Here is a 27,410-nt window from a genome sequence, read left to right on the forward strand (position 1 = left end):
GATGCAAACATTCAGCCTGCAACAATTCTACCTAATTTAGGATTACTGATGCATGACATGAGATGCCCAGGTGTCTGGTTTATTTTGAAGTGTTCAAACTGGTGGACCGTCAAAGGAACTAAGACCATTAAATAAAAGTAGTAACAGTAATTTAAATCACGTAGCTAATTTTAAAATCCCCCATTTCCTTTTTTATAAAAGAGCCTTTGGGAAGAGAATGTGAAGGGAGAGACACAGATCAACCTGGTAAATGGTTCAGAACCATTTTTATGGTAAATGATTTGGAAAAGTTGAGGATGCTGAAGACTGAGCCCAGTGGCTTGTCAGTTAGAAGACGTCACTGTCGATTGCAAAGAATGACTAAAGCAGAGTGGTGGGGAAGCCAGATTGCAAGGTGTGGATACTAAGGGGTTCCACAGTGAGTAGGGACAAGAACCAACGGTAATGGGCAGAGACATGCATTGACAAAGTTTGGTGGTGTATTAGTCAGGGTTCTCTAGAGAGACAGAACTAATAGGATAGATGTATATATAAGAGGAGTTTACTAAGGAGTATTGACTCTCACAATCACAAGGTGAGATCCCACAAGAGGCTGTCGGCAAGCTGAGGAGCAAGGAAGCCATTCTGAGTCCCAAAACTGAAGAACTTGGAGTCTAATGTTCAAGTGCAGAAGGCATCCATCATGGGAGAAAGATGTAGGCCAGAAGATTAAACCAGTCTGGTCTTTCCACGTTCTTCTGCCTGCTTTTATTCTGGCCGCACTGGCAGCTGATTAAATGGTGCCCACCCAGATTGAGGGTGGGTCTGCCTTTCTCAGTCCACAGAATCAAATGTTAACCTCCTTTGGCAACGCCCTCACAGACACATCCAGGAACAGTACTTCACATCCTTCAATCCAATCAAGTTGACACTCAATATTAAACTTCACAGGTAGTAAGGGAGCACTGAACTACAAGTCAATAGTTTCAGGAAGTGGCAAAGCTGCTGGAAAATTTTATATTAATATTAATGATTATTTTTAAAGAATAATGAAGACATAAGCTTGAAAGCAGAGGCCCAAGAGTCAACACAGTGGAGGACTCTGAAAATGCAAGTAAAATGTGACAACCAATAGTCTAATCCTGGAGAAGTTCGGGGTTTTGAGTTGAAGTCACAGGGATTAGCTTTTGCAAGGAGAACCATTTTCTCAGAGAAGAAAGAAGAAAAATAAATAATGGAAAAATGCGAAAATATTTGTGGAAGCTCCAGTGGGAAGTACTTCTGCTTGAAGAAGAAGGCAACTCACTCTGTTGAGAATGAAGAGGAGGAAAAGTTGAAATCTTGGATGGAAAAGGTTTAGAATTGCAGAGGTAGAAAATGTAATAAAGAGATGATATGGCTTGCTGTGTACCCACCCAAATTTCGTCTTGAATTGAAGCTCACATACACCCCATGTGTCATGGGAGGGACCCAGTGGGAGGTAATTGAATCATAGGGACAGGTTTTTCTCATGCTGTTCTCATGGTAGTGAATAAGTCTCACGAGATCAGATGGTTTTATAAAGGGCAGTTTCCTTGCACACTTTCTCTTGCCTGCTACCATGTAAGACATGACTTTGCTCCTCCTTTGCCTCCCGCCATGATTGTGAGGCCTCTCCAGCCATCATGTGGAACTGTGAGTCCATTAAACATCTTTTTCTTTTTCTTTTCTTTTTTTTTTTTGAGACAGAGTCTCGCTCAGTCACCCAGGCTGGAGTGCAATGGCACGATCACGGCTCACTGCAACCTCCACCTCCTGAGTTCAAGCAATTCTCCTACCTCAGCCTCCTGAGTAGCTGGGATTACAGGCACCCACCACTATGCCCAGTTAATTTTTGTACTTTTAGTACATGTTGGCCAGGCTGGTCTCGAACTTCTGACCTCAGGTGATTCACCCGCCTTGGCCTCCCAAAGTGCTGGGATTACAGGTGTGAGTCACCACACCCGGCCTAAACCTCTTTTCCTTTAGAAATTACCCAGTCTTGGATATTTCTTCATGGCAATATGAAAACGGACTAATACAAGAGATGATGAAAAAGATGCTAAAAAACTGTATGTGCTCTTCTGAAATTATATTCATAGTAGATCCAATCAGCATACTCTTTTGATGTCCCAGTGGCATGTAACAATTTGAGAAAGTAACAAAACAAGTGAATGAGGCAAGATTTCTGACTGGGAATGGAGGGAAGTCAAGGAAATGAAGAGTCATGCTTATGGTGATAAAGAAATAAGTGCACACACGTACACACAAAACCACAGCAACAACAACTGACCTATAGTGAGTGGAGAGGTAAGGCAAGTCAGAACGGAGGTAATGAACTAAGAAAGTAGGAAGAGGATCTAGGGATTAAAGGTCACAAAGACATTTTTTAAAATAGGAAGCAAGACAGGGTGGGCAGAAAAAGAGGCTGTGACAATGAAAGGGAATTCTACATCCTTGGAGTAATTTGTTCATTAAGGCGGTCCCTTACATTGGTAACCAATGTGAGTTCCTGGAAATGTGTTTAAAGCCAAAAAAAAAAACAAACAAAAAAAAAAAACAACACATAGATGTTAGAACATTTCTCATGATGGCCTCTGTAGGCCCTGGCTCCCTTAGGCTTGAGCGGCCAGGGGTGCCACTGAGAGTTCTAGCCTGTCAGCCCTCACTCTGGAACCCCAGGCAGGGAGATAGCTGCTGGGGTCAGGCCACCCATGTCCCAGGCACCTGGGTCGATTAAACCTAACTACCAACATCATGCCATTGTTTAGTTGGAACAGAGTAGGGGGTGAGGATCGTCATCTTCTGTACCTACAGAGGATTTGATTGTATTATTTCACCAAAGAGTTGAGGCTGTGTCTGCTGGAACTAACCCCATTCCCCAACCCAGGAGAGCAGGTTTTAGGCACTGGGACACGACCTCTGAGCCTCCTTCATGAGTGCCGTCTGTGTGGAGGCAGAGGTCCAAGAACACGGTTCTTTGGCACGGGCTGATGGGCGTTGGGACCACAAACCTCCGGCATCTGTGCTCCTTTTGATGAGTGGCTAACAGCAACACCCATCACTCAATGGTTGGTGTCATCTCTCAGATGATGACTCAAAATGGAATTCGGTGTATGAAAGATAGAGGCAGGTTATAGGGCAGGGGGTGCGATGTGTATTAATAAACAATGTGCAGCTGTACTGATGGTATATAACCAAAGATCTTGTACTTGAAACTTAAAGGCCGGGCGCGGTGGCTCAAGCCTGTAATCCCAGCACTTTGGGAGGCCGAGACGGGCGGATCACGAGGTCAGGAGATCGAGACCATCCTGGCTAACACAGTGAAACCCCGTCTCTACTAAAAATACAAAAAAAAACTAGCCGGGCGAGGTGGCGGGCACCTGTAGTCCCAGCTACTCGGGAGGCTGAGGCAGGAGAATGGCGTGAACCCGGGAGGCGGAGCTTGCAGTGAGCTGAGATCCGGCCACTGCACTCCAGTCCGGGCGACAGAGCGAGACTCCGCCTCAAAAAAAACAAAAAAAAAAAAACAAAAAAAAAACTTAAAGACTGCTGGATGTGCTACTGACATCTGCAAATGAGAGATGTTCTGACTAGGTATGCAGGTAAGGAAGGCTGTACTCTCAGTCTGGGATTGGGGAATAACTTTGCTTTAATCTTCAGGCTCAAGGGCCTCACATCTTCTGTAGGTCTTTTAAGAAAGCACTCAGAGACCGAACATGGTGGCTCACACCTGTAATCCAAGCACTTTATGGGGCCGAGGTGCACAGATCACCTGAGGTCAGGAGTTCGAGACCATCCTGGCCAACATGGTGAAATCCCGTCTCTACTGAAAATACAAAAATTAGCTCAGCATGGTGACACGTGCCTATAATCCCAGCTACTCAGGAGGCTTAGGCAGGAGAATCTCTTGAACCTGAGAGGCAGAGGTTGCAGTGAGCCAGGATTGTGCCACTGCACTCCAGCCTGAGTGACAGAACGAGACTCCGTTTCAAAAAAAAAAAAAAATTGTCGAATGTGGTGTCAGGTGCCTGTAATCCCAGCTACTCAGGAGGCCGAGGCAGGAGAATCACTTGAACCCTTGCAGTGAGTCGAGATGGCACCATTGCACTCCAGCCTGTGTAACAAAAGTGAAACTCTGACTCAAAAAAAAGAAAAAGAAAAAGAAAAAGAAAGTACCCAGAGTTCCTCCTCCCTCCTCACTCTCACTTTCTATTCTGCCATTTCTAGATAAGTTGGTCTAACTTGTTCTCCTGCGAAGTGCCCAACAGCATGAGCAAAAGAACATGGGCTCTGGGGTCAGCTTGCCTGGATAAGGACTAGAACGGTAGTTCTTATTCCTTTCATTAGAGCCATCATTTCCTTCCTTCCTCTAAATTTCGGAAAAATCGTCTATTCCTTGAAAGTTGTATGTATCCTCCCTCTCTCACTTCCTTTATTGAATTTGTTTTTGAAAGTCTTTGAAAGTTCACTTCCTGTATGAAAGTTCACTACCTGCCTAAGGGAGAGGTAGTGAACTTGCCTTCTTTATCTAAATGTGCAACCTCCCATCCGCCTACCCCATCCAAGCCACAGCTGAACTCACATGTTGTGGGGTGGGATTGTGCATGGGTGCAAGGTTTATTTTCGGTCTTAACAAAATATTGCTGCTTTTATAACAATACAATAACAATCAAACTATTTCACAATTTAGTTAGAAATTTTAATGCACTTTTGCAGTTTTATTCATGTTTCTGACAGATATAAAACCTTTTCACTCTGAGGAGGCAAGAGAAAGGATATGTCTCATTCTCCTTCTCCTTATTCCTACGATCCTTTTGTTCTTCTCTGTTCTTTCCTTCTTCCACTCTCCTTTTGCTCACCCTAAAAATTTGATTTGTCCCTTTTATTACCCAAGAGGGAGAAAAAAGGTAGAGGGGGAAAATCTCTTCACGATACTGGCATTTTATAAGAAGCACATATTGAAAGGCTGTGACTTAAGAGGCACAACCAAGGACCCAAAAGAATTTCACTAATTCTTTTATGAACTCATTAATTCATACAACAAATATCCTATTATGTGCCTGGCACTGTAGTAGGTACTCTCCCTTCCTCACCCTAAATAACTAAGTTGTGGATCTAAGCTTTCTGTATAGTTCTCCTGCAACAGAAACTTAAGAAAATAGCCACTTGCATTTGATATACTCTTTTTCTTCCACTTTGCAAAACATAAATTACTTTGTGTATTTTATTTATTTATTTATTTATTTATTTATTTATTTATCTGAGGCAGAGTCTCACTCTTGTTGCCCAGGCTAGAGTGCAATGGCCCAATCTGGGCTCATTGCAACCTCTGCCTCCCAGGTTCAAGCGCTTCTCCTGCTTCAGCCTGTAGCTGGAATTACAGGAGCCTGCCAGCATGCCTGGCTAATTTTTTGTATTTTTAGTAGAGAAGGAGTTTCACCATATTGGCCAGGCTGGTCTCGAACTTGCTGGCCTCAGCCTCCAAAAGTGCTGGGATTACAGGCGTGAGACACCGTGCCCGGCCTGACTTCATGTATTTAAAATAGTTTCTTCTCTTCTACCCCAGAGTGTAGAAAAAAGAGCTAAGGTTTAGAATTCAGGCAAATCAAGTGGGTTCAAATCCTGATTATCTGTGTGAACTTAGACAACTTAATCTACTTTTGAGTTTTCATCAGTTAATTGAGGGTATTACAACTACAGTATAGAGATGTTGAAATTCAATGAGAAAAAGAATGAAGTGCCTTGAACAAGGAAAGTTCCTTCCCTTATGTTGTTGTCTTCGTTTATAAGCCCTTTGAGGAGAGTTTATAAACTCATTCATCTGAAATGCAGTATGTTAATAACCAATATAAAAACTACAAAGTGCTAACAGAGCAAGCAAATGTGTAAACTGAACACATTTCAGTAAATTTATTGATTTTCCAGGAGGGTATTTCATATGCAGGGCAAGTCTTCATTTGCTGTTGCATGAGCTGGGGAAATTCTGCACTGAAAATTCATTAACAGTTCTCTCATGGGGGAATTTCTTCTTCTCTTGCCCGAACAACAAGTTATAGGAACATAGTTACATATTCACATTTGTTAGATGGAACTGTGGAAAAAGCGGGTCCTTGCAACGTGGCAGAATTGAGTTTTCGGTAAAACCATGAGCAAGTTACATGACTTCTCTGAGCCTCGGTGTTCTGAGCTATAAAACTGGCATATTGCTTACGCACGCGTTGGCATATGAATTGAGTTTAACACGTATTCTAACACCTGGCACATAACTGACAATCAGCATTATTTCCTCCTCTCCCAGGTCCACCTGGCCAGTTACAGGGAAATGATCCCTATAAACAACACCTGCTAAGTGCGCCCCGCATTATGCTAGGCCCAGTTCGCCGCTCACCTCATTTAATTCTCGCACTTAATTAAATTCAGGAGGAACATTGCAGAGGCAGTTTGAGACGTGAAGCTAATGAAGCTTAAGCTTCGGGCCCCCTCACGAGCACAGATGCTTTCTAATCCCAGAATCTCATTTTATACTTCCCTTGAGGATTCGCCACCCCCACCCACAGTTGTTTCAGTTTCAAGCCCCACAACACGTGGATTCGCCCCTGGATAGGAATTATTATTATTATTGTTATTATTATTAATTTCCCTCCTTTTGCAGAGGGGTAGAGTAGGCTGCCACAGATCACACCCTCCTAAGTGGAGGAGCAAGATCTGAACCGAGGCAGCCCGACCCGGAGCCCCAACTCTTAACCGCGGGCGGCGATGACAACAGTCTCACGGAAGAGAGGCAAAGTCCCCAACGCGGGGGCGGATAATCATAGCGCAGAAGTCCCCAGGGCGGCTACCGCGGGCAGGCTGGGGTCGGAGGGGGATCGCCCCACCGAGGCTCCCGCCCCTTCCTCCCCTTCCCCTTTTCCGCGCCGCCGAGTAGGAGCCGGGCCGCACACCCAGCTGCCGCCCGGACCCGCTCGCCGCTCTCGGAGCTGCCCCAGTGGGCCACAGGCTTCGGACTCCAGAACTTTCCAAACGGGGGAAACTTGGCTGCGGGTCGGTAGGAAGGGCAGGTGAGGCACTGGCTAGCGAGAGAACAGGCTGGCAGCGGGGCGGGAAGCCAGGGACGCAGCGTGCAGGTGGGAGCGAGGGGCGAGGGCTCCAACCCGGGTCGCAGGTGCCCACGTGCCGCGCGGAGCCCGCGGGCCCGGCTAGGCAGCCTGGCCGAGGCTCCTGCCTGCGTCCTGCCGGGGATGGCGGTCGGTGCTTGGGACACCGGCGGCCACCTTTGTGCTGCTTGGGGCGCGCTTCCCTTTTCCCCGTCGTCTGCAGCTCTTCGCTTCTGCGCTGGGCGGAGGGCGGGCTGGGTGACGTGGGAGTTGAACAGCCGCCATCTAGCGCCCGCCCCGCCGTCCCCTGTCCCCGCGCCGAGGCTTGTCGCCGCCTCCCGGGTCCTGTGCTTGCGGAGGCTGGGGGCGGGGCTGTCTGCGCCGACGGCGGGGTGGTCATTGCTGAACCACCCCAACGGGAGAATCTCAAGTGCCAGCTTAGCCCGTCCGCTAGAGACTGAGTTAATAGGAAGAAAGTGACCGAGTGGCCCCTGGGAGGTCCCCGCAGACTTCGGGAGAAAAGAAACCTGGGCCGTGACTTCCCCCCGGATTGCCGGCGGCGCGCGGGATAATTTCGGGGGCAGGACTCCCCTGATGGGGGCGGGCAGGACACGCCCCGCCGTGGTGGGCGTGGGGACTTTGGCAGGTGGACAACCGTGTTGGGTTTGTAGGGCCCGGGCTGTGTCGAGGACAGCGATACCCCTGGGGCTTCCCGAGTGTTCAGAGGTCTGGGAGCGCGGGAGCTGTTCATTTTATTGAAAAAACCAAGTGAAGTGACAACTATGGCAGTTATTCAAGGGTAGTGACATTGAGCATCTTTGTGGCCACTGAAAGAAGACATAACTCCGATGTGTTAAGGGAATAATGATATGACAGGGTTTATGTTGTTTTGCGCGTCGCTGCCTAACCCGAGGCGCCTCCTAGAAGCACCTAGAGAGCTTTTCAGAACACACCTATTAGGCCTACCCCAGAGGTCCTGAATCACATGAGAGGGTAAAGCCCTGGCGTGTGCCTTTTGGTAAAAGCTGCCCCGGGGATGTGGCTGGGGACGCCTAGTTAGGGATCAGGAAGAAGAACTGGGTTCCACTCATGTGACCTTAAACACATTTTCAGCCCAGTTTTATCATCTGTAAAGTGGCCCCAGAGAATTTGTAATAGAGGTGAAATAGGGTTATGGAAGTGTGTGAAAAAGGGAGAAATTGGAATAATACAAAGTTCCGGTGCAGGTTGCAACAAATTCATTCTTTGGTTCTGCAAGTGATCTTTCCGCCGAGAGGAGTATGGCAGGATACCCTTGCCACGGGGAAGGAAAGGAGGGCTGGTTTTCAGGCGATCAGCTCTGTGACAATGTTGGCGTAAACTGTAACTCAGAAAATTGTCAGCAGGTTGAAAAGTGAGCCAGCTCCAGCCTGTGGAGGATGGTTTGAAAAATGCACCATTTCTGCTTCCTGTTCCTCAAGAACCAAAGGCTTTAGATTATTTTCCTGTAAGCAAATTAAGAACCAGTAATCGCCAATGTGTCCTGCCCTGTGGTAACCCCGGTCTGTCTGAAGGCTGCATGTTTTCCTGCTAAATGTGAATTTCTGTTCCATCATTCAACAGACATGTATTGGAGATCTTCATGTACCAGGCATTCTTGGAATATAAAGATAAATAAATGCTGCTTTTTGCCCTAGCCCCCTCTGTTAAGCTGGGGAGACTAAGGTGAAAACAGGCTGCAATATAACCCGGCTATGATGATAACTAAGGTAGAAAATGAACAAAGTACTGCGTGGCCCAGAGAGAGGAGCAGCTGCCTAGGTTTGGGGGGAAAAGCATCCAAGGGAGGCAAAAATAGGGATGGGTAAACAGTGGCCTTCTGTACTAGCCACATATAGAATTTAGGATTCACTGTGTAGTCAAATCTGTGTGTGCGTGTGTGTGTGTGTTTAGTCTGATAACATTCCAGTGTAATTATGTGCTGATCATCTAAAATGGAAATTACTTTGTTTCATGATGTATTTTTTTTTTTTTTGAGACAGAGTCTCACTCTGTCACCCAGGCTGGAGTGCAGTGGCGCGATCTCAGCTCACTGCAACCTCTGCCTCCCCGGTTCAAGTGATTCTCCTGCCTCAGCCTCCCAAGTAGCTGGGACTACAAGTGTGTGCCACCACACCTGGCTAGGTTTTTGTATTTTTAGTAGAGATGGGGTTTCACCTTGTTAGCTAGGATTGTCTCAATCTCATGACTTTGTAATCTGCCCACCTTGGCCTCCCATAGTTCTGGGATTACAGGCGTGAGCCACCGCACCCGGCCCATGATGTCTCTTTTTTAAGTTTTCTAAGCATTCTGTCATTTCATCTTCATTAAAGTCTCAGCTATGTCTAAAGTTAACACAATAAAGGGGTGGTTAAAAAACAAAACAAACCAACAAACAAAAACAAAGAAAAAGTTCAAAATGTGTCCTACATTCATAGTAAATATAACTGATACATTGTTTTAATTGCACAAACTTTCAAGTTGTAGGGGTTTTTGTTCTCATTATGTTAATTACAGAAGGTTGGAATGAAAACAGGAGAGGTGCACAAAAGGAAAATCGTAAGAAGAATAAAAAAAGGAATAACTAGAAGAGGGAGATTGGGAGGAGGAAGGAACTTGATAAAATTGATGGTGGAGGGTGGGGAGTAGAAAAGGAATAAGTGAATCAAATCTGGCTGCCAACTTCTTCCTCAGGGACTCATTTTTTCATATATATTTTAATAGAACTGTATAGATTTGTAGTTTTAAAGTTATTTCAAAATATAGAAGGAGGCAGTATAGTGTGGAGGTTAAACGTGGGCTAAACAAGTTTGAATAATTTACTGGCTGGTGACCTTGAACAGGGTCCTCAATCAGCTGTGTCTGCTCTTTGTACAATGGGGATATAATAATATGATCTACAGGAGACTTGTGAGGATTAACAGCTATGATGTTTCAGAGGCACCTGGCTATGAAAAGGCCACATTCAGGAGTGGCTGCTTTCTTGTCTTATCTCACTTTACTTGATCCTGGTGGAACTTGGTAGGCTGCACAGATAGATCAGAGGGTTCTCATAAAATTTGAGAAAGCTTCGTAAAGGAGTAAAGAGGACTTGCTCTGGCTAGAGGAGGGGAAATGACCTTTCAGACCCCTGGCCACCTGGGGACAATGAAGTGGCGTTAGGGATAGAGAAATAAACAGTAAAGGTACTAATAACCTTGAGGTTATATCCCAAAATGGACTTCAAGGCTGATCTCTCAAAATGGCCCCAGGTACCCCAAAAGACTAAAGCAGGTTTACTTACAGGGCAGCCTCAGGGATGGAAAATATTATTAATGGCAAGACAAAGCTTAATGTAGCCAATGACAAGATTCCCTTAAATTCACAATAGGTGATAGATTTCATGAGTGGCTACGATGGGTGGTAGCTATTTGCTGAATAATTTTGCTGAATACATTTCCTCAATATATTAAAAATATCTGGGAAAGTTACAGTTAGGGTTAGGGCTGTGAGTAGTATTTATCAAAATATATGTGATTCTTCCCTATTATTGAGAAGGGAGGTTACAGAGCAGGAAGTCACAGTGTCCCCAGGAAAGGGAATTGAGAGGAGGTATCTGGAGAGGACTTTGAGGCTTTGTTAACAGACACAAAGGCCCTTGAATCCTGCCCAGTTGGTGGAGGAGCCTTAGCAAGACCTGTAGGTCTGAGTCACATTGTAGGCCCAGAGGCCTAGTAGGAAAGAATGGCTTAAAGGGCCAGGCCTAGGGCCCTGCTGCCCTATACCACCCTGGGAAGCTGTTCCTCACATTCTACTGCTGCAGTCCAGTCTTGGTTCAAAGAGCCCCAGGTAGAGTTCTGGCTATGACTTTGGGGAGTACAAGGTTTCATAAGCCTTAGCAGCTTCCATGTGGTGTTAAGCCTGTGGGTGCATGGAATGCAAGAATGAAGGAGGCTTGGCAGCTTCCCCCTATATTTCCAATGACATATCAGAAAGCCTGAGTGCACAGGCAGAAGTCTGCTGTAGGGGTGGAGTCCCTGAAGAGAAACTCTACTTGGTCAGTGTGGAGGGGAAATGTGCGGCTGGAGCCACCACACAGAGTACCCCCAGGGCACTGCCTAGTGGAGTTGTGGGAAGGGGGCCACCACCCTCCAGACCCCAGAATGATAGATCCACCAGCAGCTTGCACTCTTGCCTAGAAAAGCTGCAACACTCAACTCCAGCCTGTGAGAGAAGCTGCTGGGGCTGTACCTTGCAAAGCCACAGGGGCAGAGCTTCCCAAGGCCTTGGGGTTCCACTCCTTGCACCCATGTGTCCTGGATACAGGACATGGAGTCAAAGAAGATTATTTCAGAGCTTTAAGATTTAATGCCTGCCCTGCTGGGTTTCAGACTCGCATGAAAATTACCCCTTTCTTTTGGCCAATATCTCCCTTTAGAAATGGGAATATTTACCCAATATCTGTACCACCATTGTATTTTGGAAGTAAATGATTTGTTTGCTTTTATAGGCCCAAAAATTGAAGGTCATGAGTCTCAGATGAGACTTAGGACTTTGGACTTGATGTTGAAATGAGTTAAGACTTTAATGAACTGTTGAGAAGAAATGATAGCACTTTGTAATGTGAGAAGGACATGAGATTTGGGGGGGGCAGGGGCAGAATTATGTGGTTTGAAAATTCGTCCCCTCTAAATCTCATGTTGAAATGTAATCCTCAGTGTTGGATGTGGGGCCTGCTGAGAGATGTTGAGATCATAGGGATGGATCTCTCAGGAATGGCTTAGTGCCATCTTCCTGGTGATGAATGAGCTCGTGCAAGATCTGGTTGTTTAAAAAGTGTGTGGTGCTGTGGCACCGACCTCACCTTGCTCTTAATCATGTGACATGCTGGTTCCCTGTCACCTTCTGCCATGAGTAAGAGCTCCTTGAGCCCTCACCAGAAGCTGAGCGTATGTCAGCACTATGCTTCTTGTACAGCCTACAGACACATAAACCAATTAAACTTCTTTTATTTGTAAATTAACCAGTCTCAGTTATTCCTGTATAGTGATGCAAAGATGGCCTAGCACAAGTGATATTTTGGAAATGACACCAATTTTAGCTTGGTATAGGTGTATAAATTTGGAGTCAATCTTATTAGAGACGGTCAAGTATTCATTGGCTCAGCCTAATCTTGGTTTGAGATCTGGCCGAATTTAAAACTGCAATAGTAATAATAGGTTCCTTCAGACATTAATTTGCATGAGTCCATGAACCTGAGGGCTTTGGGCTGAAGGAAGAGAGACGAAGCATATAGAAGTTTAAAAAAAATGGAGATGAGTGGTGGTGTGGAATCCTCCTTTTCTCTTGGGGCACAGCTACTTAGACTGGGCTTTTGGGGAGAGGAGCAAGAGACATGAGCCAATGAAGCTAATGGGTGTGGCATTTTCAGAGAAAGGTTGAAGGGAATGTAGCATCTTTTATCAGCTTGTGGGTTTGGAATCTTTTGAGTACATTGGGAAATGGCGCCGGCGCAGGGAAGGGTGCGATTCTCTGGAGCACTGTATGTGGTATGCAGTGTGCCGCAGTGGCGTGGGTGCTGGCACATGCTTCCTCCTGCCACTGATGGGCCAGCCCTTGGCCAGATATACATGTAGGGTGCCTCTGGTCAGAAGAAAGGTGATTTTTAATATATTACTCAATACAGAGCAACATATTTATAAACAACTTGTTTAGGAGAAGTAAAAGCATTACATTTTATCAAGCAAGGATAAATAGAATACTGCTGGTTATTACCGATTTGCAGCTTGCAAAGTGCCATGTGCCTTGTCTTTATGTAGGTCTTCTCGTTGTTTAGTAAAAGTGAACACGTCTTTGGCGGAACTTTGGGCAGTTTTTTATAAAACTATACATACTCTTACCATATAATCCAGTGATTGCACTACTTGGTATTTACCCAAAGGGGCTGAAAACTCAAGTCCACACAAAAACCAGTATGAGGATGTTAATAGCAGCTTTATTCATAATTTCCAAAACTTGAAAGCAACCAATACGTAGGTGAATGGATTAATAAACTGTGGTTCATCCAGACAACAGGACATTATTTAGCACTAAAAAGAAATGAGAGTCAGGCATAGTGGCTCAGCAGTTTGGGAGGCTGAGGCAGGAGGATTACTTGAGCCCGAGAGTTTGACAGCAGTCTGGGCAACATCTGGGCAACATAAAGAAACACAAAGAAAATTTTTAAAAAGTAGCTACAGTGAGTAGTGGTTGTGCCACTGCACTCTGGCCTGGGCAGCAGCGATACCCTGTCTGAATTAAAAGAAAAAAAAGAGCTATCCAGCCATGAAAAGACCTGGGGGAACCTTAAATGCATATTACTAAGTGAAAGAAGCCAACCTGAAAAGGCTACCTACTGTATGACATTCTAGAAAAGGCAGACCTATGGAGGCAATAAAAAGATCAGTGGCTGTCAAGGGTTAGGGGTGAAAAAGGGTTAAACAGATGGAGCACAGAGGAGTTTTTTTTTAGAGCAGTGACACTACTCTGTATGGCACTATATTGGTAGATATATGCTGTTATAAATATCCAAACACATAGAATGTATAACATCAAGGTGAGCCCGAATGTAAACTATGGATTCTGGGTGATAATGGTGTGTCAGTGTGGATTCAACAGTTGAAACAAATGTGCCACCCTGGTGGGGATGCTGGTAATAGAGGAGGCTGTGCATGTGTTGGGGATGGGACATGTAAGAAGCCTCTTTCCTTCTCAGTTTTGCTGTGAACATGAAACTGCTTTAAAAAATAGGCTTTTAAAAAAGTAAATGTGTTAAAATATTTAAAGTAGCAGTTCTCAACCTGATCCTTTGGAGCTCTAGATTTCTTCAGAGGTAGGGGTGGGCTGGAGGAAGGGATAGGGGAAAGAAAAGTGAGTAATCTTTTACCATGTTTAACTTGTGTGTGGTACTTCTGTCTTATATGTTGATCTTCTGATGTATCATTATGAAAAGGGTGTATCTGCTTTCAAAAGTAAGAGCACCACTATTTTATGAGCTTTTGAAGGCTAAATTTTAACCTGAATCACAGGACTATCATATATTGGGAACATGAATCTCTGTGTGTGTGTGAATGTAGTACCCAAATAAAGACAGTGGCTGTGTAATCTTTCATGGGGATGAGGTTCTTTCTTCCAGGCCTTGTTATCATTAATAATGTAAATGTAGCTTTCACTTTCCTAAAGGCACCTATCGTTATGATTTATATCTCTGACAACTGTGGTTCTGGATCTGGAGATGAGCACATACACATTTCCCTTTATTAAGCCCCAAAACTTTGCTAAGGATGAAAGTGAACGTCAGGGTTAGGGACAGACCGGCACAAGGGCCATCAATGGAAGAGACTGTTGAGATGAGACTGGAGGGAGGAGAAAGAATCACAGGTTTGAGGGTAGTTGGGGGTCCTACGATAGAGGTACCCAGGGCATCAAGGAGCTAGATTTGGGGACAAAAACAATTTAGTACAGATAAGAACCCCCATTTAAACCATAAGTCTCATCTGTATAACAAAATTCCTCATGTTAAAGAATGCCAGTGTGGTTTTATATAACAAGCACAGCAAGTCATGGTGGGTTGTGGTTCTGGTGCTGCTTCTGTTCTTGGCTTCGTGACCTTTGGGTCTGCTTCCTTATATGTAAAATGAAAGTGTTGAACTAAGCACTCAGTGAGCTTTCTTCTCTGTTGAACACACTGTGTTTCTGGGTAAGTGTGTTTTCATAAATATCTGTGGCTATGAATATCTGTGGATGTGCCTCTCCGGGCTCATTAGACATTTCTCTTTCAAAATATATGGCACTACTATATGTAAAGGGTGTTTTTCAATAGAAAGTTCTATTTTTTGAGCCTCAATAACACTTGGATGGAATCCTTTATTATGACAATTCATGTTGAAAAGGTGCTGGGTTAATGTATTTTCCCCATGTTTTAATTTGTACATGTCCAAACACTGACCTGTGTTAAGTACAGAATAAAATGGCATTAAATTTCTATTATTTACATGTTGCATTTCTTTTACAAATTTAAAGTTTAGGAAAGAAATACTTTTGCTAGAAATACTTTTGTAAGGAAATTAGCTCTAGTACATCTTAGACATGAACACACACATACACACACACTCTCTCTCTCTCTTTTAGGTTTTTTTTTTTTTTCTTTTTCTTTTAAGTTCCGGAATATATGTGTAGAACATGCAGGTTTGTTACATAGGTATACGTGTGCCATGGTTTGCTGCACCTATCAACCCGTCATCTAGGTTCTAAGCCCTGCATGCATTAGGTATTTGCCTTAATGCTCTCCCTCCCCTTGCCCCCCACCCCGGACAGGCCCCAGTATGTGTTGTTGCCCTCTGTCCGTCCATGTGTTCTTATTGTTCAGCTCCCACTTATGAGTGAGAACATGCAGTGTGGTTTTCTGTTCCTGTGTTAGTTTGCTGAGGATGATGGCTTCCAGCTTCATTCCATGCCCCTGCAAGGGACATGATATCATTCCTTTTCATGGCTGCATAGTATTGCATGGTATATATGTACCACATTTTCTTTATCCAGTCCATCATTAATGGACATTTGGGTTGGTTCCATGTCTTTGCTATTGTAAATTGTGCTGCAGTAAACACACGACACACACATTGTTTTCTTGCATAAGTAAAAAGTAAGTTTGGAAGGATGTATACTAAACTTAGTCTTGGTTATCTCTGAAGAATGGACTATTGTAGGGGCTGGTAAACTTTCAGTTTTTACTTTATATACTTTTGTATTGTTTGTTAAAATGAGCATATATTTTATAATTTCATGCATGTGGTTTGTTATAGAATGAGACTTTGTGATTATAAAGTACTTTTTTGAATTTATAGGTACAATTGTCATTTGACATAAGTAAGTTAAGACCTAGAGTTAAATAGTGTCATTTTGTTAGACCATATAGAGAAATGAATATCCCTTTCCTGATGGATTTTGAAGTTGATAGTGTTCTTCTTGGTGTGTACTTGGACAGGATTCATGTGATAATTAATATAACCAAAGACTTTCCTGCAGCTTCTTAAAGAGGCTGAGCCCAGAGATGACTAATAAGTTTCATTGTATTTTATTGTGGCTGCCTAGAAGGATATGCTGATAAGGATCTTGAGGTTATAACTATGTTCACTGGGCAAGAATACCAGTAACTGGCCTGACATAGTTAGTAGAGGATGAGGAACATAGCTGATCATTTTCCATGTATTTGCCATCCCTGAAGCCTAGACTTTTAGGTGGTAAGTTTCTTTCTGAAGGTAGTATATTCCTTTTTATCCAAATCCCATAGGGGCTTCTTGGATGTACTGTCTATTGTATTTAATCGAATAGTATTTTGCACAGTTATTGAGTGGTTTCATGACAAATCATGTTAAGATGACAAGCACTGGGACCTTTTGTATCCCTCATAGATGGTAGCAAGATGTTATACCTGAATGAACTACTCAAGAATTAATGAGTAATTAGGCCAGGTATGGTGACTCATGCCTGTAATCCCAGCACTTTGGGAGGCCATGGTGGCTGATCACCTGAGGTCGGGAGTTTGAGACCAGCCTGGCTAACAAGGTGTAACCCGTCTCCACTAAAAATACAAAAATTAGCTTGTCGTGGTGATGCATGCCTGTAATCCCAGCTACTCAGGAGACTGAGGCAGGAGAATTGCTTGAACCTGGGAAGCAGAGGTTGCAGTGATCCAAAATTGCGCTACTGCACTCCAGCCTGGGGTACAGAGAGAGACCATCTCAAAAAAAAGATTGATACATTTATTTTGGCAATGTGTAGTTGTAGCTAATTAGGATGACCCAATACAGACGAGCATCAATTAAAATAAATAATTTCATCCTTGTTTATCAAAACATTTACAAGTATTGATGCTAACCTGAAAAAATATAGTATTGTGATTATAATATTTTTCTGTGACTCCTTCAATCTTCTCGGTTCATGACACCAAGAAAGAATGAAATAGCTTAAATGTTTAAACAAGGAGTAGTACAATTTTTACATTTTTGGTCTAAGAGGGCACCAATGTTGCATCTATCCTAGATGTGGAGAATTTAAACACATTGTTGATAGAATTTTTTATCTTAAGGACTAGTTGTTAGAAAAGGAAAAATACAGAAAATCAGTCCCTCCACAACCCCTTCCCCACATTTTTTTTTTCTTTTTTTGGTTTAGGAGTTGTGGAAAAAGAAAAGTGCTTAATCAGCATAGTGTGAAGCTGCCAGCATATTGAGTTTCCAATTATTTCAGACTGAATTTTTAAAAACCAAGCATTTGTTTGACATCCTGTTTGCAACCATATGAACAAGATATGTATTCATCCATTTATTTGTTTAACAACATCTATTAAATATCAAGCACTGTTTAAGCTCTGGGAGTAGAGTGCTGGACAGGAAATAGAGTCCCTGCCTCATGTCCATTATGGATGAGAAAAAATTAGATCTCTGCAAAATGTCTTGTCCGAAGTGGTAGAACTGGGACTTGAACTAAGTATACACATTTTAAATTCAGTGCTCTATTCTTTGTATCACACTGCCTCACATAATTTTAAAGGACCCTGATTGAATATCAGCAAAAATGTTCTATCTGCCTTGGTTGATTGACTGATGGATTGATTGACTGATTGCCCTTCTTTGGTGGTAGTCTTTTCCTTGCCATTGCTCTTTTCCTTGCCATATTGAATGAAGGACATATATGCTATCTCTCAGGATCTTAGGACAAATATTCATTTTTCTGAATAGCAACCTATGATCATGTCATTAAAAATAATATCTGAATAAAGTAGTTGGAGCAGTATTTTTCAAACTCTTAAGTTTTAATTTGGTAAAATGAAACCAGTAAACATAAAAATAAATCTTACAGTACATCATGAGTAGTAAGGTAAATATTGTTAGATTAAACTGTAATTCATAAATATATGTGATATGGTTTGGCTGTGTCCCCACCCAAATTTCATCTTGAATTGTAACTCCCATAATTCCCACATGTCGTGGGAGTAACTCAGTGGGAGGTGATTAAATTATGGGGGAGGGTCTTTGCTGCACTATTCTCGTGATAGTGAATGAGTCTCATGAGATCTGATGGTTTTAAAAATGAGAGTTCCCCAGCACAAGCTCTCTCTTGCCTGCTGCCATTCATGTAAGACGTGACTTGCTCCTCCTCACTTTCCACCATGATTGTGAGGCCTCCCCAGCAATGTGGAACTGTAAGTACATTAAACCTCCCTTTCTTCCCAGTCTTAACTATCTATCATAGTTATGACATGTCTTTATCAGCAGCAGGAAAGCAGACTAATACAATATGTTTGAACTTGGTTGCAACATGAAGTGTTTTTCTTAGTGTTGGTTGTGGTAAAAACATTTGAAACATATTGGTTTAAAACACATCCAATAAGATACATTTGTGAAAAAAAACAGGGGTAAATGATTGTCCTTGGTCATTATTCGATTGTATGTGTGCCTCATGCATGGTGGGTATTGTTTACCAAAAGGATTCAAAGTAGTAAAGTAGAATTAGTGTGAGGAAAGTACTAGTAGAAGCTATTTGGCATCTGAGTATATGCCTGAATGGATCTTTTTTCATTAAGCACAAACATGTTGCAGTTATTGGTTTCCTTGTGTCCTGTACTTTTGCTGATTGTGGTTTCCTGTATTGAGTTGATTCATCATTTTCTGAAATTTATTGTAATTTCATTGTGTGATATATAGAAAACTTAGAGAAAGTACGTAACTGAGGTGATTTCCTAGACATTATCCGATAGTGTGTAGGTGTCTGGATTTTAAGTTGTTACATATTACAAACTATGAAAATTGATTTAGAGTTGTTACATATCATATACCAAATTATTTTAAAGCTGATTTAAGATTTTATTTTTACATTTAATTGATAAATGTTTGTCAGTAGATTTTGCCTGAAGATATCATTTGTAATAAAAGAGTAACAGATACAGTTCCCTAAGGTTTTTGGCTTTGTTTTGTTTTTGAGACAGGGTCTTGCTTTGTCATCTAGGTTGGAGTGCAGCGGCACAATTGTAGTTTACTACAGCCTGAAATTCCCAGACTCGAGTGATCCTACCACCTCAGCCTCCTGAGTAGCTGGGACAACAGGCATGTGCCACCACACCTGATTTACTTAAAAAAAATTTTTTTTTTGTAGAAACAGGGTCTCACTGTGTTTCCCAGGCTAGTCTCAAACTCCTGGCCTCAAGTGATCCTCCTGCATTGGTCTCCCAAAGTGCTGGGATTATAGATGTGAGCCACTGCACCTGACCCAGAGAGGTGTATAAATATCATGTGCTTATTCTTTGCAAGGCAGGAATAAGATATTTATTCCATAGAATAAGCCTATAATGTAATCATAGAGACATAAACATATAAGAAGGGACAGCCTTAAAAGAGTGTAGAAGAATTTTTCTCTCCTCAGACAGAAGAAAAGAGAATAACATACAGAGGAAGGATCAGCCAGCAATATTTGCTCTTCTGCAGCTTCTGCTGGTGACACCCAGGCAAACAGGGTCTGGAGTGGACCTCCAGCAAACTTCAACAGACCTGCAAATGAGAGACGTGACTGTTAGAAGGAAAACTAACAAACAGAAAGTAATAGTATCAACATCAACTAAAAGGACATCCACACCAAAACCCCATCTGTAGGTCACCATCATCAAAGACTAAAGGTAGATAAAACCACAAAGATGGAGAGAAACCAGAGCAGAAAAGCTGAAAATTCTAAAAACCAGAGTGCCTCTTCTCCTCCAAAGGATTACAGATCCTAGCTAGCAATGGAACAAAGCTGGATGGAGAATGACTTTGACGAGTGGACAGAAGTAGGCTTCAGAAGGTCGGTAATAATAGACTTCTCTGAGCTAAAGGGGAATGTTCGAACTCATTGCAAGGAAGCCAGAAATCTTGAAAAAAGATTGGATGATAGCTAACTAGAATAAACAGTATAGAGAAGACCTTAAATGACCTGATGGAACTGAAAACCATGGTATGGGAACTACGTGATGCATGCACAAGCTTCAGTAGCCAATTCGATCAAGTGAAAGAAAGGGTATCAGTGATCGAAGATCAAATTAATGACATGAAGTGAGAAGAGAAGTTTAGAGAAAAAAGAGTGAAAAGAAACAAACAAAGCCTCCAAGAAATATGGGACTATGTGAAAAGACCAAATCTACATTTGATTGGTGTACCTGAAAGTGATGGGGAGAATGGAACCAAGCAGGAAAACACTCTTCAGGATATTATCCAGAACTTCCCCAACCTAGCAAGGCAGGCCAACATTCAAATTCAGGAAACACAGAGAACACCACAAAGATACTCCTCGAGAAGAGCAATGCCAAGACACATAATTGTCAGATTCACCAAGGTTGAAATGAAGGAAAAAGTATTAAGAGCAGCCAGAGGGAAAGGTCGGATTACCCATAAAGGGAAGCCCATCAGACTAACAGTGGATCTCTTGGCAGAAACTCTACAAGCCAGAAGAGAGTGGGGGCCAATATTCAACATTCTTAAAGAAAAGAATTTTCAACCCAGAATTTCATATCCAGCCAGGCTAAGCTTCATAAGTGAAGGAGAAATAAAATCCTTTACAGACAAGCAAATGCTGAGAGCTTTTGTCACTACCAGGCCTGCCCTACAAGAGCTCCTGAAGGAAGCACTAGACATGGAAAGGAAAAATCGGTACCAGCCACTGCAGAAACATGCCAAAATGTAAAGACCATTGATGCTAGGCAGAAACTGCATCAATTAATGGGCAAAACAACCAGCTAACATCGTAATGACAGGATCAAATTCACATATAACAATATTAACCTTAAATGTAAATGGACTAAATGCCTCCATTAAAAGACACAGACTGGCAAATTGGATAAAGAGTCAAGACCCATCAGTGTGCTGTATTCAGGAGACCCATCTCACATGCAGAGACACCCATAGGCTCAAAATAAAGGAATGGAGGAAGATCTACCAAGCAAATGGAAAGAAAAAAAAAAGCAGGGGTTGCAATCCTAGTCTCTGATAAAACAGACTTTAAACCAACAAAGATCAAAAGAGACAAGAAGGCCATTACATAATGGTAAAGGGATCAATTCAACAGGAAGAGCTAACTATCCTAAATATATATGCGCCCAATACAGGAGCACCCAGATTCATAAAGCAAGTCCTTAGAGACCTACAAAGAAACTTAGTCCATCAATGATAGACTGGATTAAGAAACTGTGGCACATATACACCATGGAGCACTATGCAGCCATAAAAAATGATGAGTTCCTATCCTTTGTAGGGACATGGATGAAGCTGGAAACCATCATTCTCAGCAAACTCTCATGGACAAAAAACCAAACACTGCATGTTCTCACTCATAGGTGGGAATTGAACAATGAGAACACTTGGACACAGGGTGGGGAATATCACACACGGGAGCCTGGCCTGGGGTGGGGGTGTGGGGGAGGATAGCCTTAGGAGAAATACCTAATGTAAATGACGAGTTAATGGGTGCAGCAAACAAACATGGCACATGTATATGTATGTAACAAACCTGCACGTTGTGTACATGTACCCTAGAACTTAAAGTATATACCAAAAAAATAAACTTGGTATACTATCTGCCACAAACTCTCAATAAATATTAGCTTTTACTCTTCCTGTTACTACGGCTTCTACTACTGTTAACTTGCTACTCTTCATTGGTCTTCAACTCACAGCTCTTATGTCTGCAAAGCATTTCCTGTTCTGGAAAAGAATAAAGTCAAACTGTCTCTTGACCACAGATCCCTTTCTGACTAATACATTCTCTCTTTTTCCCACCTAAGGGTTTTAAAGATTATTCAAGGTTAGCTATCTTTACTTCTTCATCTCCTATTAGTTTTTGTTTGTTTGTTTGTTTTTGAGACAGAGTCTCACTCTGTTACCTGAGCTGGAGTGCAGTGGCGTGATCTCAGCTTGCTGCAACCTCCACTTCCCAGGTTCAAACAATTCTCATGTCTCAGCCTCCCAAGTAGCTGGGATTACAGGCATGTGCCACCACACAATTTTTTTTTTTTTGTATTTTTAGTAGAGACAGAGTTTTGCCATGTTGACCAGATTGGTCGCAAACCCCTGGCCTCAAGTGATCTGCCTGCCTTGGCCTCCCAAAGTGCTGGGATTACAGGTGTGAGCCACTGTGCCTGGCTACTTCCTAGTAGCTTTTAATATTTTTTAGACATTGTTTTATTTATTTTTATATTTATTTATTTTTTGAGACTGAGTCTCCCTCTGTCACCCAGGGTAGAGTGCAGTGGTGTGATCCTACAACCTCTGCCTCCTGGGTTCAAATGATATGCCTGCCTCAGCATCCTGAGTAGCTGGGATTACAAGCATGTGCCACCATGCCCAACTAAATTTTGTTTTTTTTAATAGAGCCAGGGTTTCACTATGTTGCCTAAGCTGGTCTTGAACTCCTGGGTTTAAGCGATCCACCCGCCTCAGCCTCCCAAAGTGCTGGGATTACAGGTGTGAGCCACCACGCCTGGCCTAGACCTTGTTTTAAATAAGATATTGACTAGTTAAACATTACTAAAATATTTTCTATTTTGAGTACTTTGATTATGTATTTACTACTTACCATGAACTTTGGAGTTCCCTGTAGGTCACTCCCTAAGTCCTTCCTTCTTTTTTCCTCATTAAATGTTATCACTGTGCAATAATTTTATATTAATCATTTTCTAACCCTGTTCATCATTTTCCCTAACACTTGTATATGTTTAGTTTAGCTTGTTGTTGAATGTTGTATGTGGAATTATATGATATAAATTATCTGGAGGCTTGCCTTTTGAACATAACTATAATTTCATCCATTTTTATTGGCATAAAGAATGCCATTATGTGCCACAATTTATTAATTTTCTTGTTGATGAAACTTTTGGCCTTTTGCTACTACAAACAGATTTGCTATGAACTTTCTTGCACATATATCCTGGTGTATATATGTGCAAATGTTTCCAGGATTTATAACCAGGGATGGAATTTCTGTGGCATTTACTATATACCCCTTTGTATTCACTGACGATTACAAATTATTGTATAATTTGTTGTTGTGCTATTTAATACCCCTATCAGAAGTGTAAATCTCTTCTTGTCAACCTTTGCATTTTGGGAGTGTAAAATGGCATGTGATATTTTATTTGATGTTATTTTTAAGACAGAGTCTCACTCTGTCACCCAGGCTAGAGTGAAGTGGCACGATCTCGGCTCACTGCAACCTCCACCTCCCAGGTTCAAGCAATTCTCATGTCTCAGCCTCCTGAGTAGCTGGATTTACAAGTATGTGCCAACATGCCCAGTTAATTTTTTAATTTTTTTGTAGAGAAGGGGTTTTGCCACGTTGGCCAGGCTGGTTTCAAACTTTGGGCCTTTAGTCATCCACCCGCTTCTGCCTCCCAAAGTGTTGGGATTACAGATGTGAGCCACTGCATCTGGCCAGCATGTGATATTTTAAAATTTCATTATCTGATGACTAATGAAATCAACCATCTTTTCATTTGTTTCACAGCCATTTCTGTTTATTCTTCAGTAAAACACCTGTTTATATGCCTTGCACGTTTTTCTTTTGGATTGTCTCTTCCTTATTTATTTGTAATAACTTTTTGTAATTCTGGAATAGCAAACTTATCTCCAAAATGTGTGGGTTGTGTTTTTACTTTATATCTTTCCCCTGTCCCAGAGCTACTTTTGATATTTTTTTTTTAATATCACTGGCTCTCAGCAATTTTATGGTATATCTTGGTGTGGTTTTCTTTTCTTTTTGTAAAAAACAACTTACTGATATATAGTTCACATATCATACAATTCACCCATTTAAAATGGCTTTTAGTATATTCATAGAGTTGTGCATTTTCCACCATAATCAAGTTTATGACTTTTTCATTATCCAAAGAAGAAACCTTTATCCTTTAGTCATCATCCCCACACCTTTCATCACTTTTAGCCCTAGGCAGTCACTAATCTATTTTCTGTCTCTCTAGATTTGGCTACTCTGGGCATTTCATATAAATGGGATCATACAATATGTGGTTCTTTGTGATTGATTTCTTCACACAGTATAATGTTTTCAAAGGCCACCCATGTTGTAGCATGTATCAGTACTTCATTTCTTTTTATTGCCAAATGAATTTCTTTGTATGGATATATCAATTTATTTATCCATTCATTGAAAAAACCTATTCTTTCCCCATTGAATTGTCTTGGCATTCTTGTCAGAAATCTACTGGGTACAGATGTATGGGTTTATTTATGGATGCTTGATTCTATTCATTGATCTATAACTAGCCTTAATGCCAGTACCTCATTGTCTTGATTATTGTAGCTTTGTAGTAACTTTTGAAATTAGGAAGGGTGACCCCTTAACTTTGTTCTGCTCTTTCAAGATTTTTTGGTAATTCTGGTTCCCTTGAATTTCCATATGAATTTTATGAACAGCTTGTCAGTTTCTACAAAGACATTAACCAAAATCTTGATAGGGCAACCTAGTGTAGTGAAGAAGCCTCACAAGTTCAAACAAACAAACAGTAAGAAGGTAAGTTTCAGTCGTATTACCATCTTAACACATATGGCTTTATTTTTTGTGCTTTGGGGTTTATTAAGATTCATAGATCTGTGTGGGCTTATCACTTTCATCAGATGTGTAGCATTTTCAGCCATTATTTTGTCAAATGCTATTACTATCCTCCATCTGAGACTCCAACTACTATCTGTTAAACAACTTGATACTGTTCCCACAGATCTCAGAGACTTTGCTTATTTTTTTCAATTATTTTTCTCTTTGCATAGGTGGGAGTTAGTTCATTTTAGTATTACCATTTATTGGTGACAAGCACTAAGTTCTACTTACATTCTAAATGGGGAAATTGTAGCCTGAACAATGAATCAAAGCAGTACTAAGTCTCAAGAGTACTGTGCTTTTCATTGCAGAACCTTACAGTGTACATTTCTATGTACAATAGCACAACATCAAAAGCAGTAGTTTGGGTTTGGGTTTTCTTATGAAAGTGACTTTATTTTATACAGTAAATAGCTAAGAAAATATAGAAATAAAAATATACTATAGTTCATAATGTTGATATGCATTGTATTCCTTGAAAGAAATGAAACTGTCACCATTGTGATCATTTTCCTTTAAAATATCTTCTAAAATTGCATTGTTTTTGCTTTTTTTAAAAATGGAGTCTTGGGAGGCCGAGACGGGCAGATCACAAGGTCAGGAGATCGAAACCATCCTGGCTAACACGGTGAAACCCCGTCTCTACTAAAAAAAAAATACAAAAACTAGCCGGGCATGGTGGCGGGCAACTGTAGTCACATCTACTCGGGAGGCTGAGGCAGGAGAATGGCATAAACCCGGGAGGCGGAGCTTGCAGTGAGCTGAGATCTGGCCGCTGCACTCCAGCCTGGGCGACAGAGCGAGACTCTATCTCAAGAAAAAAAAAAAAAAAATTGGAGTCTTGCTCTGTCACCCAGGCTGGAGTGCAATGGCACAGTCATATCAGAGCTCACTGCAGTCTCAAACTCCTGGGTTTAAGCACTCCTACCATCTCAGTCTCCTAAGTAGCTGGGACTACAGGTGCACACTGCCACACCCAGCTAATTTTTTTTTTTTTTGTAGAGATGATGCTTTGCTGTGTTGCCCAGGCTAGTCTGGAATTCCTGGGCTCAAGTTATTGTACCACCTTGGCCTCCCAAAATGTTGGGATTACAGACATGAGCCACTGTGCCTGGCCTAAAACTGCATTCTGATATGACTTACTTGTCACATGGCTTCTCATCTTTTCAAAACTTCTCTTTTAGATAATGATTAGCTCTGTTTTAGAGAGCTGTCTGTCATGGTGTCTTTCTGTTTAAATGGTTCAGTGGTCCTCTGATCACAACATAAAGTTCAGTCTCAAAAATCAGTGGTGTATCAGGTGGAATCTTGCCTTTACATGTGTCCTTAATTAAAGCACTAAAATATCACATGCTTTTAAAGACATGCAGGCGTGGTCTGTGACAAGAGGCAAGCAGATAGTGCAGAGGAAAGAGTTAAGGTACTACCTTTAGTTTTCCTTTCCATGTGCAAATGAAGGTGGTATATTCACTTTCTGCCTGTCTCCAGGGCATATAATTCATCACAGCAATGTCTGCTCCTTTTATGATTTGCCCAACACCAAGAACAAACCATTAAGGATGGCCTTCATTTTATGACAGAGTATTTCAAATCTGTTTAGTTAAATAGTCTCATAATGGGCATTTAACAGGTCTCCCTTTTTGCTTGTCTTAGAGCAGTTTTCTGGAAGTTGCACAACTTCTGTATTTTCACTTTTTCCATTCTTGCCTCTTTCTTTTGTCCTTGAGTAGTGAAGAAGCCTCATAAGTTAAAACAAACAAACAAACAAAAACCAAAAAGCTATTCTGAATCAGAAATGCATGTTCCTAGAGTTGGCCCCTAGATGTCCACCACGCTCTTTCCAGTACGCCACTTGCACCCGGTAGCAGCCCCAGGACTGGAGTCCTGTCACGTGGCAGGAATTGTCCTATGTCACCAAGTGCTAAGGGTGAGGAGTTGTGTAGCAGGTCCCCTTCTCTGGGCAGGCTCAGCTGTGGAATTTTTGTCCATTTGGTTCGGAGCATGTGCCCCTTTGGTACTGGGCATGTGGGCTGGCTGTCCTCAGTCACTAAGACTGAAGCATTGCACACTTGTACCACTTCTCTGCACAAAGTCTGTGTATTTCACATCTGGTTTCCTTGGGATTTTGTTATAAGGCTTGTGTTTACTAAAATGAAACTGGCAAAGATGAAATAGCCTAAATGGACTGTTCTTAGAGTCAGAGGAAGTGGTTGTCATTTCTGGGCATAAAAGTCTTCTCCTCAGGTCCCTAAGCATTAGTGAGCATTGGAAGGAGGCATTCTGGAGGCAGAACATAAAAGTCGGCTTGCAGCTGCCCTCTGGATCCATCTGGGGTGTCCTTGAAGCACTTTCTTGGGGTTGGAGTCCTGCATTGAGGGTTTCCAGGCTAAGCCACACATAATCAGATGGCAATCTGGGCACAATAAAACCCAGAAATGCCCCTGCTCCTCCACCTCCTTAAAGAAGTTTCTCACCAGCCCACTCCAGTGATCCCTGAACTGCATTTCTTTGACCCATCAGTTGGCTACCCTTGATTTGAGGGCCTCTAGTAGTGCCAGAAATGCTCTTGACATTGTCATTTTTCTATCAACCATGTGAGATCAGTAATGATCTACATTACACATATAAAAAAACAGAGTATCATATCTA

The 27,410-nt window shown here is 42.1% G+C and overlaps 1 protein-coding gene across 3 annotated transcripts in view; it reads left to right on the top strand.

Moving 5' to 3' along the window:
- The first annotated feature begins 6,931 nt into the window (after nt 1–6,931).
- The window catches only part of PLAGL1 (PLAG1 like zinc finger 1), a 119,657-nt gene continuing 99,178 nt past the window's right edge, over nt 6,932–27,410 (top strand). For 2 of the 3 annotated variants that reach the window (XM_033235180.1, XM_033235174.1), the window contains exon 1: nt 6,932–7,058. The gene's annotated coding sequence lies outside the window, so the exon portion shown is untranslated. The remainder of the gene's footprint in view (nt 7,059–27,410) is intronic. The other variant, XM_033235194.1, reaches the window with a different exon arrangement.

Source organism: Trachypithecus francoisi, unplaced genomic scaffold, assembly GCF_009764315.1.
Source record: "Trachypithecus francoisi isolate TF-2019V2 unplaced genomic scaffold, Tfra_2.0 Lachesis_group15, whole genome shotgun sequence".
Taxonomy (NCBI): domain Eukaryota; kingdom Metazoa; phylum Chordata; class Mammalia; order Primates; family Cercopithecidae; genus Trachypithecus; species Trachypithecus francoisi.